Source organism: Cibotium barometz, chromosome 49, assembly GCF_041138505.1.
Source record: "Cibotium barometz isolate CiBa-2024 chromosome 49, ASM4113850v1, whole genome shotgun sequence".
Lineage (NCBI taxonomy): Eukaryota > Viridiplantae > Streptophyta > Polypodiopsida > Cyatheales > Cibotiaceae > Cibotium > Cibotium barometz.
The window spans coordinates 12,260,038-12,275,503 of record NC_141094.1 but is presented as its reverse complement, the minus strand read 5'-3'; positions in this window follow the sequence as shown (position 1 = coordinate 12,275,503).

The window sequence follows — 15,466 nt, the reverse complement described above, 5'->3', positions numbered from 1 at the left end:
TTATCCTCTAAAAATCCTTTACATTCTGGAGAGATTGGAGCTTCTCTCTCTCTTCAACCTTCTTTGGAGTCATCAACATACTAAACCAATTGATTGGTTGGGGGCCAATGACTAAAGAATCAAGAAAAACAAGAGGTAAAGTGTGATTTTATGGTCTTTTTCTTAATCTCTAAATGTTTCTCACTTCTCAACCCCTCTCAAGCTTGAGAAGTATTCAATTGAATGGCTCTTTAATGCAATTGAAACTCTCTAATGAATTTTAGTAATTAAACACATAAAGTTTACATTTATGCTGAATTTAAAATGTTTTTAAGCATATCTCTCTCTCCCCCAAAGAATGGTCATTCCTATGACCTATTCTATATTCAAATGATGCTTCTCATGAAGCAATTCTCAAATCAAAAAGTAAATTCAAATTAGAGGCCAAAGAAGTGGCTTTTTAATGCTTTTATGCTATTTAAATTATGAAAAACTTAGGAATCAAGTCCATAATTGGATATTGATCCAAATGATAGTTATTCTACCATATTGTATTACTAAAACTTTATGCTTTCAAAATAATTAAAAATTATCAGTAATAGCACAGCGGAGCTATGCTAAAATTTTTGAAAAATTAACACATAAATCAATTTCATGTGTAATATGAAAAGAGGACTTCCTACCATATTCTAGGATTAATCATCCTAGGTTAATTGAATAATTCTCATCATAACCATGAAAAAATTAATTTTAATGTTTATGCATAAATAGTTGACTAGGGAAAAGGGGATTTTCTAGTAATTCATTTTTGTGATAAAAGAGAAATTCCAATGACAATAGAAATCCATGTATTCCAATGAGGAAAGATGAAAAATTTGGAATACTAAAATAATGGATATTTTATTTAAATTCAAAGATGAATTTTAGAGAAATTTATTTTATCTATGAGAAATATTTAAATGGTAAAAGAGGAATTCCTATGACATTTGGAATTCAATCATTTAGATGGGAAAAGAGAAATTCCTAGCATAATGAATTAATGGATATTTTATTTAAATTCAAAGATGAATTTTAGATAAATTTATTTTATCTATGAGAAATATTTAAATGATAAAAGAGGAATTCCTATGACATTTGGAATTCAATCATTTAATGGGAAAAGAGAAATTCCTAGCATATTGGAATTAATGGATATTTTATTTAAATTCAAAGATGAATTTTCGATAAATTAATTTTATGTATGAGGAATATTTAAATGATAAAAGAGAAATTTCTATGACATTTGGAATTCAATCATTTAAATTTCTATGACATTTGGAATTCAATCATTTAAATGGGAAAAGAGAAATTCCTAGCATATTGAATTAATAGGTATTTTATTTGAATTTTTTTATGAGAAATATTTGATGATAAAAGAGGAATTCCCATGACATTGGAATGCAAATAATTAAATGCAAAAAGAGGAACTCCCATGGTATTTGAGATCCAAGAAATTAAATGGGAAGAAGAGGAATTTTTAGTATAATTCAATTTATGATTATTCATCAAAAGTGGAAATATGGGTAGAGTTGATATCAGTGATATTATGGTTTCATTAAAAGCTTGTTTTAAAGGCAGTTGAATATGTGAAACAGGCAGTTTCATACTAGGTGTGTAAGTGGTGTGACTATCTTGAAGTCAAGACTCAAGAGCAAGGAGGGATCGAAATTCACAAGGAGGGGGATTTCAAAAACATTTGGGTATACATGGGATGCCACATCACCAATTCTAAATTCATAGTCGGATTCACATATGTAGAAAGGACAAAAAGGCTTGGAAAACCCCTATAGGCAATTTGCTATTGGATTTGATGTTGTGGAGGATTGAGACATTGTTATGCTTAACCACACGTCCAAGAGGGAACTCTACACATTCACCGAATGGATGAGCAATGGAACATAACCATCACCATGAGGTACTTACTAATGTTTCAAGCTCATGTCTCTTGAAGCCTCCAAGCTCGCATGTATGCTCCAAACTCCAAGATCCACCTCCACACTATCACCGTGGAGTTGCTCACACCATCACATAGGCCAATCACACTCTCTCTCACTCTCTCATACAAGCATAAACACACAAGCATGAAAGAGGCACAATGCTAGAATGCTCTCACTCCTCACTCTCTCAACAGTACAAGAGAAGAGCTCTCAATAGCACAAAGAGGATTGTCTCCTTTCATTATAAGAAAATACCTTATATACAATTGGCCCTTATTCACATTTAGGCGCCCAAAACTTACTAACTAGGCCTTGGGTGGCCAATGTCTCATAATGTACAACCTTTATAGTGCCTTTACATGACACTTATTAATGTCTTCAATTGAGGATCATGGTGTTAATCCAAATGGGATTAACATTCCCCCTTTTTTGAAGTAGGTTCCGTCCTCAGAATGTTAATCCAAATGGGATTAACATTCCCCCTTTTCTGAAGTAGGTTCTGTCCTCAGAACCTTTTACCGAAGTTGGAAGACCTGGTCACCAAATTCATGGCGATAGAAATTGTGGCGAGTCTGAAGTTTTCTGAGTGTGCGCCGGAATGTCGAATGGGTCTTCAAGAACCTGGTGTCGATCATGTCTTCAAATGTTATGTGCATATAACCTGGAAGACATCTTAGACGATGGTAATATAGAATTATATCTCTATCTGCTGTGCTGGCTTTTGGTTCATGTCGAACTGTAGATGCTGAGCCTCATAGCCATCATAAGGTTCTCTAGGTTGGTCTATCAGAACCACTAATAACTTCATGAACCTGACAGTGGCTACAATTGTAGGATTTGGTATTTTTCACCAAGCTCTGATCCAATTGAGCAGTTATTGTCTTTTTGTTTGAATACTGGAAAATGTTGCTGGGTTAAATATTGGAAAATTGTAGAGCAGATATGAGAATCCCTTTCTTTTGGAGCTTGAAACTTCAGCGGTGTCCACCTCCTCTTGATAGGCATGTAGAGTGGATCCACTCGTAATGTTGGCGGTGCACTCATGTAAATGCTACAGTATTCAGTTAATTGTTAAAAATTCCTTTCTCCATGAACGATACACTCTAAAATCCTGCACCTGTGGTGCCTCCTCATTTGTGTGGATGGTGGTGTATCCACCTTTGTTCCTCCTCCATCTTCTGTAACAATAACTAATCATGAAAGTGACCAGGCAAATTTCCAATAAGTCTGAAAGATTGGGGTTTGCCAGCCTTGTGTGTTTTGTTGCGACATTGGCCCATAATGTTCCCTCTCCAGCCAATGGCAGTAATTCCTCTAATTTTGGACGAGTGGCCTAGAGAGGGTACAGCACATAATGTTGCCGTGTTGGGGTGACTACAGAATATGCCTCTGGAAGAATCTGGTAGGATCAAACAGGGTAATCTGCACCATCAGCACCTTGAACATAATCTCTCGCTTTAACAATGGATTGCCTTGTTGTATGAACTCTTCATATTCTGTAGCTGTCAACGGAATCCAAAACATTATTGTCAATGAAAGGTGTAACGTTATCAAGTGTAGGCAGATTACGTACCTCTTGAGGTTGCCTTGGTGGAGATGGAACAAGTGCCAATATCTCTTCGGGGGCGAGAGTGTTAGTGGGAAATTCTAATTCTTGTGGGGAGAAGGAAGAGTAGATACATCTAGCTTTTGATGAAGAAGTAGTAGGAGGCGTGCTTGGATAGGGATCAAGAAGCCTACTGAGATGATATTAGTATACACAGGGTAGGTGTTTTTGAAAAAAGAAAATGGGCCCTCATCCTCACCGTGACCCAAACTAGGTGGTGGGTCGCTAGGTTTATGAGCTTGGAAAAAGGTTTGAATGTCAGGGATTTCTTTCCACATCTGGGTAATTTATGTGACTTGCATCAAAATTATTGCTTACGTTGGTAAGCATAGCCTCTAAATGCTTATGGATATTAGTATATAGCTTAAGGATGCCCACTGGTGGGTGATATAAGGTAGACTCACAAAGATTTAAATGTTGGTGAGTATTATATACTTCTAACCACCCGTGTGACTGATTACCCATTGATAAGTATTAGCCACAACCTCATAGTTGGCTGGTGTTGCAGGTATGTCATCTGGAACAAACAGGTCGAGTTTGTCGACCCTGTTGTTCAGAATTTTTGAATTTTGTAAGACACAACACCAACTATAGAGGTTGGGGACTATTGGATGCAAAGGATAAAATAAGATATCTTGTGGGTTAGTTAATATCAGATCCCCCCTCAAAATGCCCATAATGATGGTTGGGTCAACAGCTCGCTTGGTATTTTCAGCTAAGTTAATGTCATATTGAAGTAATGAGAGTGTTAGTGTAGACCAAAACAAGGTAAGGAATAAGGAATAAGGAATAACGACCATTCAACATCACTCAACATCAAAAGCCATTAATAAAGCTTATCAATTCTCCCCACTTAAAGGTCTTCAACATGAGCACGAGAACGCGATCACTATCAAGTACAAAAAGAGGGCCCAAGAGAGGGTTTTTTTTGCAATCATCATCGACGAGGACCTCGGCGAGCTCTCATCTCTTCTCTATATTATATTAATGTAAGGAAGAGTTTCACACAAAGTTGCCACGTGGTAAGAAATTGGAGATTCACGAAGGAGAGGAGGAGGTTTGGGTAGAATTTGATTTTGAAAGCCTCAAAAGACATGCTTCGCGCACAGGTTCCCAACTAGTAAACATAATGTTTGATAGAGTAGATGTCAAACATAAAGTTTTGTCTACCCTTTGTGTTGACAAAGGCTAACATCCCTTTTTGTTAAAGGTGGTCTTTTAGTTTATTTTTGTTTTTTATTTTTTTGTCATTTTTTGGGGGGTCCTCTTGGGCTCTCTCTCTCTCTCTCTCTCTCTCTCTCTCTCTCTCTCTCTCTCTCTCTCTCTCCCCCAGTTCAAGTCCCACCATTGGTCGTTTATGCCCTTGTGTTGCATTCTATCGACGTTAATACTTCTCTCTCTCTCTCTCTCTCTCTCTCTCTCTCTCTCTCTCTCTCTCTCTCTCTCTCTCTCTCTCTCTCTCTCTCTCTCTCTCTCTCTCCCCCCATCGCCCCTCAATAGCTAGCTATGCTTTTAAAATTTAGGGTTACAATTGCAGTAGTGACAATTTCAGGGTTACCTATATGATTCCTGCTATCAATCGACTATCATGCACAAGGCAACGAAGCAAATCAACCTCAAGCTCAAGGATGACCTTCGAGAATTAATAAATAGGGTTACAATACTCAGGCAATCTCATACTCTCAAGCTCAAGGATGACCTTCGAGAATTAATAAATAGGGTTACAGTACTCAGGCAATCTCATACTCTCAAAGTTGCTAACCCTAAAATAAAAAGCCTTCCAAGCCACATAAGGTAGCCAAGCCCGACCAGAGGCCAAGCCCGACCAGCCACACACACACACACACACACACACACACACAAAATGGTCGACGCCCAACGCTAGCCTAAAAATCGAAACGGCTAGCTTTCGCCTGTAGCCCCGAACACATAACAAAAAGAAAAAAAGAAGAAGAGTGAATGGTGTGGCTCTCGTCTCCTCCTATAGTAGTACGACAGCCCCTGTTCTTCCCCAATATTATACTAAAATAATGATATTTTTTATTATCCCTTGAAAATCCTCTACTTTTGGAGAGAGTGGAGCCTCTCTCTCACTTCAACCATCCCGTGATCTTCCTTTCAACACACAAACAAATTGGTTGGTTGGGGGCTTCTTCTATGATAGAGAAGCAAGCAAAAACAAGAGGTAAAGTGTGATTTTATGGTTTTTTCTATACTATTCTCAATGTTTCTCACTTCTCAACCCCTCTCAAGCTTAAGAAGTTTTTAATTAAGTGGTTATAATTCAAATCAAGCTTTTCTTAAGAGTTGTAATGAATAATTAAGAAAAGTTTACATTTATACTTAATTTAGAATGCTTTTATAATTATCTCTCTCTCTCCCATAAAATGGTCATTCCTATGACCGATTCTCTATTCAATTGATGCTTCTCATGGAGAAATTCTCTATTCACAAATCAAACTCTAGGCTTGTGAAGCTAGAGGTTCAGAAAAATGATTTTTTCTACTTATATGCTTGAAAATTATGGTAATATTATGAGATAAATCCATAAATTGGATTTAAGGTTAAAAGATAGTTATACTATCGTAATTACATTACTATGTCTTATTCTTTTCAAGAATATTAAAATTTACCAGTAATAGAAGCGAAGCTATGGCAAAATTTTTAAGAAATTGATACATAATTCATTCTTATGCATAACATGAAAAAAGGACTTCCTACCATATTCTAGGATTGAATATCCTAGGCTAAAAGAATGATTTTTATCACATTCAATGGAAAACTAATTTTTAAGGTTTATGTATAATTTAATAATTAATAAAAGAGAAAATTATGGTAATTATAGTTAAATGATAAAAGAGCAATTCCTATGACATTTGGAATTCAAACATTTAAATAGGAAAAGTAAAATTCCTAGCATATTGGAATTCATGGATTTTTTTTAAGTAAATTTATTTTATGTATGAGAAATATTTAAATGATAAAAGAGAAATTCCTATGTCATTTGGAATTCAATCATTTAAATGGGAAAAGTGAATTTCCTAGCATATCAGAATTAATGCATATTTTATTTAAATTCAAAGATGAATTTTAAATAAATTTATTTTATGCATGAGAAATATTTAAATGATAAAAGAGAAATTCCTATGACATTTGGAATTAAATCATTTAAATGGGAAAAGTGGAATTCCTAGCATATTGAAATTAATGGATATTTTATTTAAGAAAAAGAGAAATTTTAGATAGATTTATTTTTTGATAAAAGAGGAATTCCCATGACATTGGAATGCAAATAATTAAATGCAAAAAGAGGAATTCCCATGATATTTGAGGTCCAAGAAATTAAATGGGAAAAAGAGGAATTTTTAGTATAATTGAATTTATGATTATTTATCAAAAGTGGAAATATGGGTAGAATTGATTTTTGTAAATCCCATGAATTCTTTTATTCAAAAGAGGAATATTTAATATAATTCATTTGAGAAATTGAGAAAGAATATGGAAATAATCGACAAGAAAAAAAAACCTTTATCTAGACCAAGCAATTGGCAGAAATTCAAAAAAAGTCCCATTATCAATATTTAAGTAGAAAAATCTACTAAATGGGAATAGGATGTGAATAGATGTGATAAGATGTAAATGGGATTAGATAGGATGTGAATGGATTTGATAAGATGTAAATGGGATGCGATTGGATGTGAATGGATGTGATAAGATGTAAATGGGATGCGATTGGATGTGAATGGATGTGATAAGATGTAAATGGGATGCGATAGGATGTGAATGGATGTGATAAGATGTAAATGGGATACGATAGGATGTGAATGGATGTGATAAGATGTAAATGGGATGTGATAAGATGTAAATAGGATGTGATAGGATGTGGTGTGATGCAAATGAATGAGGATGAGATGTGAAGTAAATGGATGTGGATGTGAATGATGAGATGAGAATGAGATGAGAGGATATGTAAAAGGGTGAGATGGGAAGTAAATGGATGTGGATGTGTATGTGAAAGAATATGATGTAAATCGATGTGGATGTGTATGTGAAAGAATGTGATGTAAATAGATGTGGATGTGGATGTGGATGAGATGTGATGTAATGTAAAGAGATGTGGATGTGAATGTGATGTGGATGTGGATGAGGTGTGATGTGATGTAAAGGGAAGTGCATGTGAATGTGATGTGGATGTGGATGAGATGTGATGTGATGTGATGTAAAGGAATATGGATGTGAATGTGATGTGGATGTGGATGAGATGTGATGTGATGTAAAGAGATGTGATGTGAATGAATGTGATGGATGTGATGTGAATGAATGTGATGGATGTGAATGGATGAGATGTGATGTGATGTGAATCGGGATGTGAATGAATGATATGGGATGTGAGTGGATGAGATGTGATGTGATGTGAATCGGGATGTGAATGAATGAGATGTGATGTGAAATGGATGTGATGTGATGTGATGGGATGTGAATCAGGATAGATGTGAATGAATGAGATGTGAGGTGAAATGGATGTGATGTGATGTGATGTGGATCGAGGTAGATATGAATGGATGATATGTGAATGAATGTGATGTGATGAGATGTGGATATGGGTAGATGTGAGTGGATGAGATGTGATGAGTATGTGGAAAGATGTGATGAGATAGAAAATGATGTGATTGGATGAGAATGGATGAAGGACAATGGGAATACATATGATTGGACTTGGATTAAGTAATGTGGATTGATGTGGAACAATGTGGAAAGATGAGAGTCCGTTATAGAAACTGTATTATGACCTGTTTTTAAATGATTGTTTTATGTCAAGAATGCTGAGGAAGCATTTTGACCATCTTGTGAATGAGGTCGTGGAGACCTAAATTCATGGCCACCAGCGTGAATATCTCCAAAAAATTCAAGCTTTTCATGGCCATGAAAAACTAGACTTTTTCACATGTGAATATCTCTGGTCACACCACCATCGGTGTAAATATCTTTTTTTTTGCGTGATTATCTCTTGATATGAATAATTTTCTAGAGAGAGAAACTTAGGCGTTAATTCTAGAGCGAGAAAATCACGATTTTTTTGGGGGGTTTATAGTGGTTTTTGAATCTGATCTATGTGGACAGGGTTTTATAGTGGTTTTTGAATCCCATTTGTGTGGAGGAACCCAAAAAGCCAATCAACTCGTGTCCTTTTTCACTAAAGCAGTTTGGAACTGTAGCACGTTTTTATGTGGTTTTCTTAATCCCCGAAGATTTGGTGTTCGACTTATTTATTACCTTCTTAGCCCCTCCCAGGGTGGGCAAAAGTCAACACTTTATGATACCCTCTTACACCCCTTTTACACATCATAAAGTGGATTCTACTTAACTCACTAGGCATCTTCTTATGGAATGCACATTAGCCACTAATGAGTTGTGAAAATCAGTGATTAATCCAAGATTAAACTTATCAATAATTTTCTTTCCTTTTGGTATGATTAAGAGGTACTAATTATTAGCTAATTCATACCATTAAGCATATCATTAGATTAAGCATTGAATTACTAAGGCATGTGCATTACCTAATATATAAATTAATAAATAATTGAACATTAATCAAGCTCCTAATTAGGCTCCTATAATCAAGCTCCTAATTAGGCTCCTCTTGTGCATAACTATGCAAAAGAGAGCTAAAATGGGTTAATTTGGTACTCAACATGCACTCTATACACTTCTAATCACTTTTTCAAAACTCACATTAACCCAAAAACCACTAAAATATCTATTTTTTGTATTTTTTCACTATCTTTAATAACCACTTTCCTAATGTAAAAACCGTTCCAACTAGTGTATTTAGTGAAAATTAAGAGTTTTTAATTATTTCTTTGATGATTAAGCTAACTTAAATGCATTCTAACACTCTAATCTACTCAAATGTAATAAAAAACTCATTAAAAGTGCATTCTAACACTCTAATCTACTCAAATGTAATAAAAAACTCATTAAAAGTGCAAAAGTTAGCATATAAAGTCTATGTTAAAAAATACAAAAAAGAAAAGCTTCCACTAAAATGCTTAATGTGGTGCTGCAAATGTTGTATTCTAAGCATAGTTTAACCTAAGTGGATGCTACATGTACCATTACAACTAATCTAAACATAACAAAACAACAAATTAAGCTAAATAACATTCCTTTCACAACACAAAAAAGAGAGCAAAAACTTCACAAATCTCCATGAAACCAACTTTTTTCTATGGGTACACACCACTAGAGATTATGGGCAATGAGCTATATGTAGATTTAGAGAATAAAAAACATAAAAAAGCCAAGGGATTACTCCTTGAGCAATAGAGAAATGCAAAAAATTTATGGCCTCTTTTTCAGTCACTCCTAGAAACACATTCAAAGGGACTTATGTTTGGGACATCATAGCATAGCGGAGGCTACACTCCAACCCACACACTTTGTCAATCCGTGAATGCAACCCGGTTAGCGCATAGAGGCTATCCCGAATGGGAGAAGATGAGTTAACCACACACTAATGACTTCTAGTCCTACTCAATCCTTCTTCAACACTCAAGCAATCAATCTAACATAATCAAAGCATCAAGATTAGGCTACACTTAAGCACAAAAATGTAACTTATGCAAAGAACCTAACATGCAAAGAGCTATCACACAAGCCTCAACTACACATCATTTCATGCACAAGCTTCATCACATGCACTCTACAACTCACAAATCAAAACATCATTAAGAAATCTAGATTAGCAAGTGTGTAGACCAAAACTTCATATCATTGAAAATGTAGAGAATAGAGAATACAATATTGAAGCAAGAATGGAGATGGAGAGCCTTGGGAGAGCACTTGAGATGGAGCTATGGAGCAAGCTCTCTCTATGAGCCTCTCAACCAAATGACCAAAGAGTCCTCCCTAGCTCTCAAATGGGCCACCTTTTATACAAAAATTCTAGAACTCCCAAAAGTTCCCATGTGGGATTATTGTCAAGCCCTCTCCCACATTCATCTACTACTTGGAACTCTTTTCAAGAGCCCTAAGTGTCTTTTTTGTTGCATGCAACACTCCCCCCTTCCTATTTTGCGCACGTCCTCGAGCGCGGTAGTAGCAAGAGCTGCAAAAAAAAACAATGGATACAAGTAAAGTCTTTTATTGAAAAAAAAAGAAAAGAAAAGAAAAACCAGCAATGATAATTTCACACGTGAGCATACAAGTGCAAGGCTGATTAAAGTTGCAATGAGTACTAAAATAGGTGAGTAAAGACTAGTCAAAGTGAGACTTAAATGGTAGATAGTGCTATGCAAAGGCAAGTGTGCTTTGTACACCGCCGGTTATGACCGCAGTCTCAATGTCCTACAAGTATGTAAGTTATTCCTAAGTGGCAAACCTACTCCTAAATATGAGCAAAGGTGATTGGAACTTTTTTTTTTTTGATGTGTGTGTAGAAGGTGATAAAGATTAAGGTTCCATCCCAAAGAGACCCAAGCAATGGCCAAGAGACCTCCGCCAAGAGAATCTAAAGACCGCTAAGTATCGCAAGGGCGACAGACCCTTTTTCTTTCTTTTATGACATAAGGAGTACCCCTTGAAGATGAGGGCATCAGTCTCGAGGGCCCATAGTGTACCCCAGAGTCCTACCAACATCTATCAAGGCGATAGATTCCTCAAAGGTCTTTTTCTAAAGCTTTTAGACATCAGTGTTCACCCCATGGAAACCAAGGCATCGGCCCCAAGGTACTAAGACAGCCCCAGGTCCTACCAAGCATTCCACATGGCTGTAGACACATCATGTCTCAATTTTCTTTGTATTTTCTTTTGGGTACAATTTTTTTATAAATTTTTATTACTCCTAGCACCTAGCTCATATCTAAGAGGTAGCTACTACTAGGGATAACTAATATACCTTGAAAGCATAAGAACTTGGCATATTCCATTGGTATATATCCTACACTGTCTTTAGATAGAAATATCTTTTACTAAGTCTTCTAAGAGTCTAGAATTCACTCACCATATTTTAATAACAACTAATCAAAAACTTAAAGCAGCCAACACTGTGTGAACATGCAAACCATATATTCGAAAGATAAGAGCACATAAAGAAATAAAGATTAAGATTTGAATACACCTGTTGTAGTGCCCTATTGATGTTGTTCGTTTGCATTGATGAATTGCTGATTTTGTGCAGATTGCTCCTCCTTGATCTTTGTAGGCGTAGCATGTCTCCCCCCTTTCTAATTTGTGTGCACGATAGGTGGACTATTGGGGCATGTTTGATGCTCTTTTTTTAGCGGAGATCTCTGCAAAATTTTTATTAGCAAACAAGAAAAGAAAAGAAAAGAATAAAATTTGCCATTGGTGCCAATCACCGAATATAGTCGAGGGGAAAAAACCCAATGGGAGAAAAGTGCCCTGGCTTGTCGATCTTATTGTGGAGTCACTGAACTTACCCTTGCGCTGGTGGTGGATCCGTGTCCTCGTCTGCTAGAAAGATGGTATCAATTTCCTCAGGATGCAGGGACAACCCCTCACAAAAACCGGCCTCTGGAGAAGGTGGTAGAGGAAGGAGTGCTTCCTCACTAAAATATGGCATTGGTTCTATGGGAAGGTTAATCAAACAATTTCGATTTTGGAACTGCGCAATATAAGTACTCATATTGATCCAATATTGATATGTTGAGGCTTGGGGAAGGAGGGCTTGCAAGATCGGTGGTTGCAAGTCATTTAAGCTTGTATCCCTCCATTGTTGTGCTTGAACCTCCTCAGGTAATCTACGTTGATTTGGTCCTCTCTCTGGTATTCTCACATTAAGAAGATTATGGCGTTGGGGTGTAATTCCCACAATTTGCTTCATTAAGCCCGTGATATATATATATATATATATATATATATATATATATATATATATATATACATGCAGAGGGGACGGCCGGTTGAAAGGAGACCAAGGCGGTTTAAAAAAAAAATATATATATATATATATATATAATTTTTTACGTCTGCATCGTGTGCTGCACTGGGGGGCGCCTGCAGTGGGCGTAGCCTGCTGCAGCAGACGACAGCAGACGAGTGGGAGGCGTCGGCGTCGGCGACGGGCAGCATTGGCCGGAGGTGTTGCAGTGAAGGCGCCGCTGGAAGAAGTGGTGGAGGCGGCAGAAGCCGGCCAAGTTAAAAAAAATATATTAACAAGAAAATATATTTTAAAAAAATAGCAGCAGCGCCGTCGAACAGAAGCAACAACGGCGACTGGCTGTGTGACGTTGAGCTGTGGAAGTCGTCACTGAGGCGTCGGGGTCGGCGTCGGCAGCTGAGTGTAGGCCGACTGAAGGCAGCGTGGAGGGCGTCTAGAGTGGGCAGCAGTCGGCAGAGCAATGCAGTAGAAGGCAGCGTGGAGGAGAAGGCGATGAAGGTGCATTGAAGAATCGGCGCGCCAGCGAAAAATCCGACGTGCGGTGAGCGGCGAGCGGCGGAGGATAAGGTTAGTAGTTTCTTATTTTTTTTATTTTTTTATTTTAGTTATTTTTCAGGTTTTTGCATTTTTTAAATAAATAATAATAATAATAAATATAAAAAACCAAAAAAATTATTATTTTTTTTGAAAAAAAAAGAAAAGAAAAAGAGATTAAAAAAGAAAAAGAAAAAAAAAAGAAAGAAAAACAATTAAATTTAGAAAAAGAAATAGAAAAAAAAAGAATAAAAAAATAAGAAAAAGAAAAAAATAAGAGAAAAAAAGAGAAAAAAACAATTAAATTTAAAAAAAATAAAATAATTTTTATTTTTTTGAATCCATTGTTCATTATTTAAATTTTTGCATAAGTAACGTAGCGTGCATTTTTTGTTTTTATTTTTGTAATTGAGTGCATAATTAGTAGATTCATATTTTTTGTAATTGGCACGAAATTTATTAGTTAAAAAAAACAAAAAAACAACAAAAGGAGAAAAAAACAAAAGAAAATTAAAAAAAAAATTCTATAAATTAAGTGTTTTTTAGGAGTCTTTTTTTGTGTGCATATTTTATAATTCTTTATTTTTTTAATTTTTTGCATAATTAGTGTAACCTTCATTTTTTAATTTTTGTAACTTTGTGCATAATTAGTATTTTTTTTAGTGTGATTCATAATTTTTGTGTAAATTTAAAAAAATAAAAATATAAAAAACATAAAATCATTTAAAAAATCATTTAAAAAAAATAAAAAAAAATAGGATAGATAGTTACGCCACACATACTCATTTTAGTTGCATTTAGTGATTAGGTAGGTTAAAAAATATATATATATATATACATACATATATATATATATATATATATATATATTAAAATACACAAAAACAAAACAAAACAAAAACACATTAAAAAAAACAAAAAAAAAATTTGACCTTATGCACTTGCGGTCGGGACGTCTTATAGATTCTGCCATAGGGCCTAGGGCACCTTCTAGAGTACCTACGCAGGAAAGTGGGACCCAATCGGTAGGAAATTTGGCAGATATTGCTGAAACCCTTTCTGAATCCCAATCCGATACCCTTTCCTCCAGAACAACTAGTTCATTGTCCATGGACAATCTAGGGCCGTCAAATAGTCAGTCCGTAGCCCTAAATAGGACACCCGCAAGATCCTTTAATCCATTTGAAGCCGACACCATGGGGTTAACACTCAATGTGAGACTTCAATATGTCTACACGAATGCTCAAGGAGCTGAGATCTTTAGGGATCCACAACAACGGTATCTTGTTAAGATCGCGGACATTTTCTCAGAACTTGATAGAGCACCTCTAGTCAATGACCAGGGTAACATGTACATGGGTGGAGATGGTGTTCGCTACGAAGTCACCTACCACCCAAAATGTAGACAAATTAGGGGAGCTCTCTAAAACTGAGTTCTTAGACTTATCAAAACTTTCCAGAGCAAGGGAGTCTAGAGATGACTGGCTCATTGAGCCGGACATGCCTGGACCATCCACCAATGCCCAGTCCTCAAAGCCATCCATAGATGATTTACTTCTTGTAGATCTAAATTTGGAAAGGGATAGGAAAGGCAAGAGCAAAATGGATCAGGGGGCTGAGAACCATTGGGAGTTTGTACGAAAAATTCCAGTGACAAAGGTCTTACAGGATGACCCACTTCAAGAGGTCTATAAGGACTCGTTAGAGGGATATTATGCCACAACTAAATTGCCAGAGCTGGATCTTCCTCTAGCTCAGGTGGTGGTAGTTGAGAAGCTTGCAGGACACATGAACAGAATAATTGATAAATGGGCCAATGAATACCGAACCTTAGATTGGAAAGAGATTCGGGAACTCACGTGGAGGACAACCATTATTCATGGAAGTGTTCTCAACAAATACAGCCAAACCAGGAGAGACAGCCTTTCTTGGAGAAACTGTTGCTCCTCCCCTACGAGAGTTCACTAGAGAGGGACCTTCAACATCCAAGTGGACCACTGCTAGCAGCCCAACTCTAGCACCAAGATATCGTCCTACACCAAATGTGCGACCACCGGTCACACCACAACAACATCTTTCTCACTATGACAATCGGAGGAGAGGGGAGCCAACTCGGCCTCCCATAAATGCACCTCCTAAAATGCGGGTGACAAGATCTTTGGAGGGGTTTGGTGAGGCTGGTAATAGGGTACCCACACCAATTTTGGAAACATGTGGACCATCTTTCCAAAGAGAGGAACAATTCCCACTGAGAGTGCGAGGCCGTAGGCCCTATGATGAGTATTCAAGACAAGTAAGGCCATCAACTCTTCAAAAACTGGTAAAGAAGTATGAAGGATCGGGAGATCCATACGACCATGTAGCAGCATTTAGGCAAGCAGTTCGGTCGAGGTGAGAAAGTGGCCGATAAGCATACTCAAATTGAAGGATTTGGACTCACTCTTGAGGGAAAAGCCCTGGCTTGGTTTC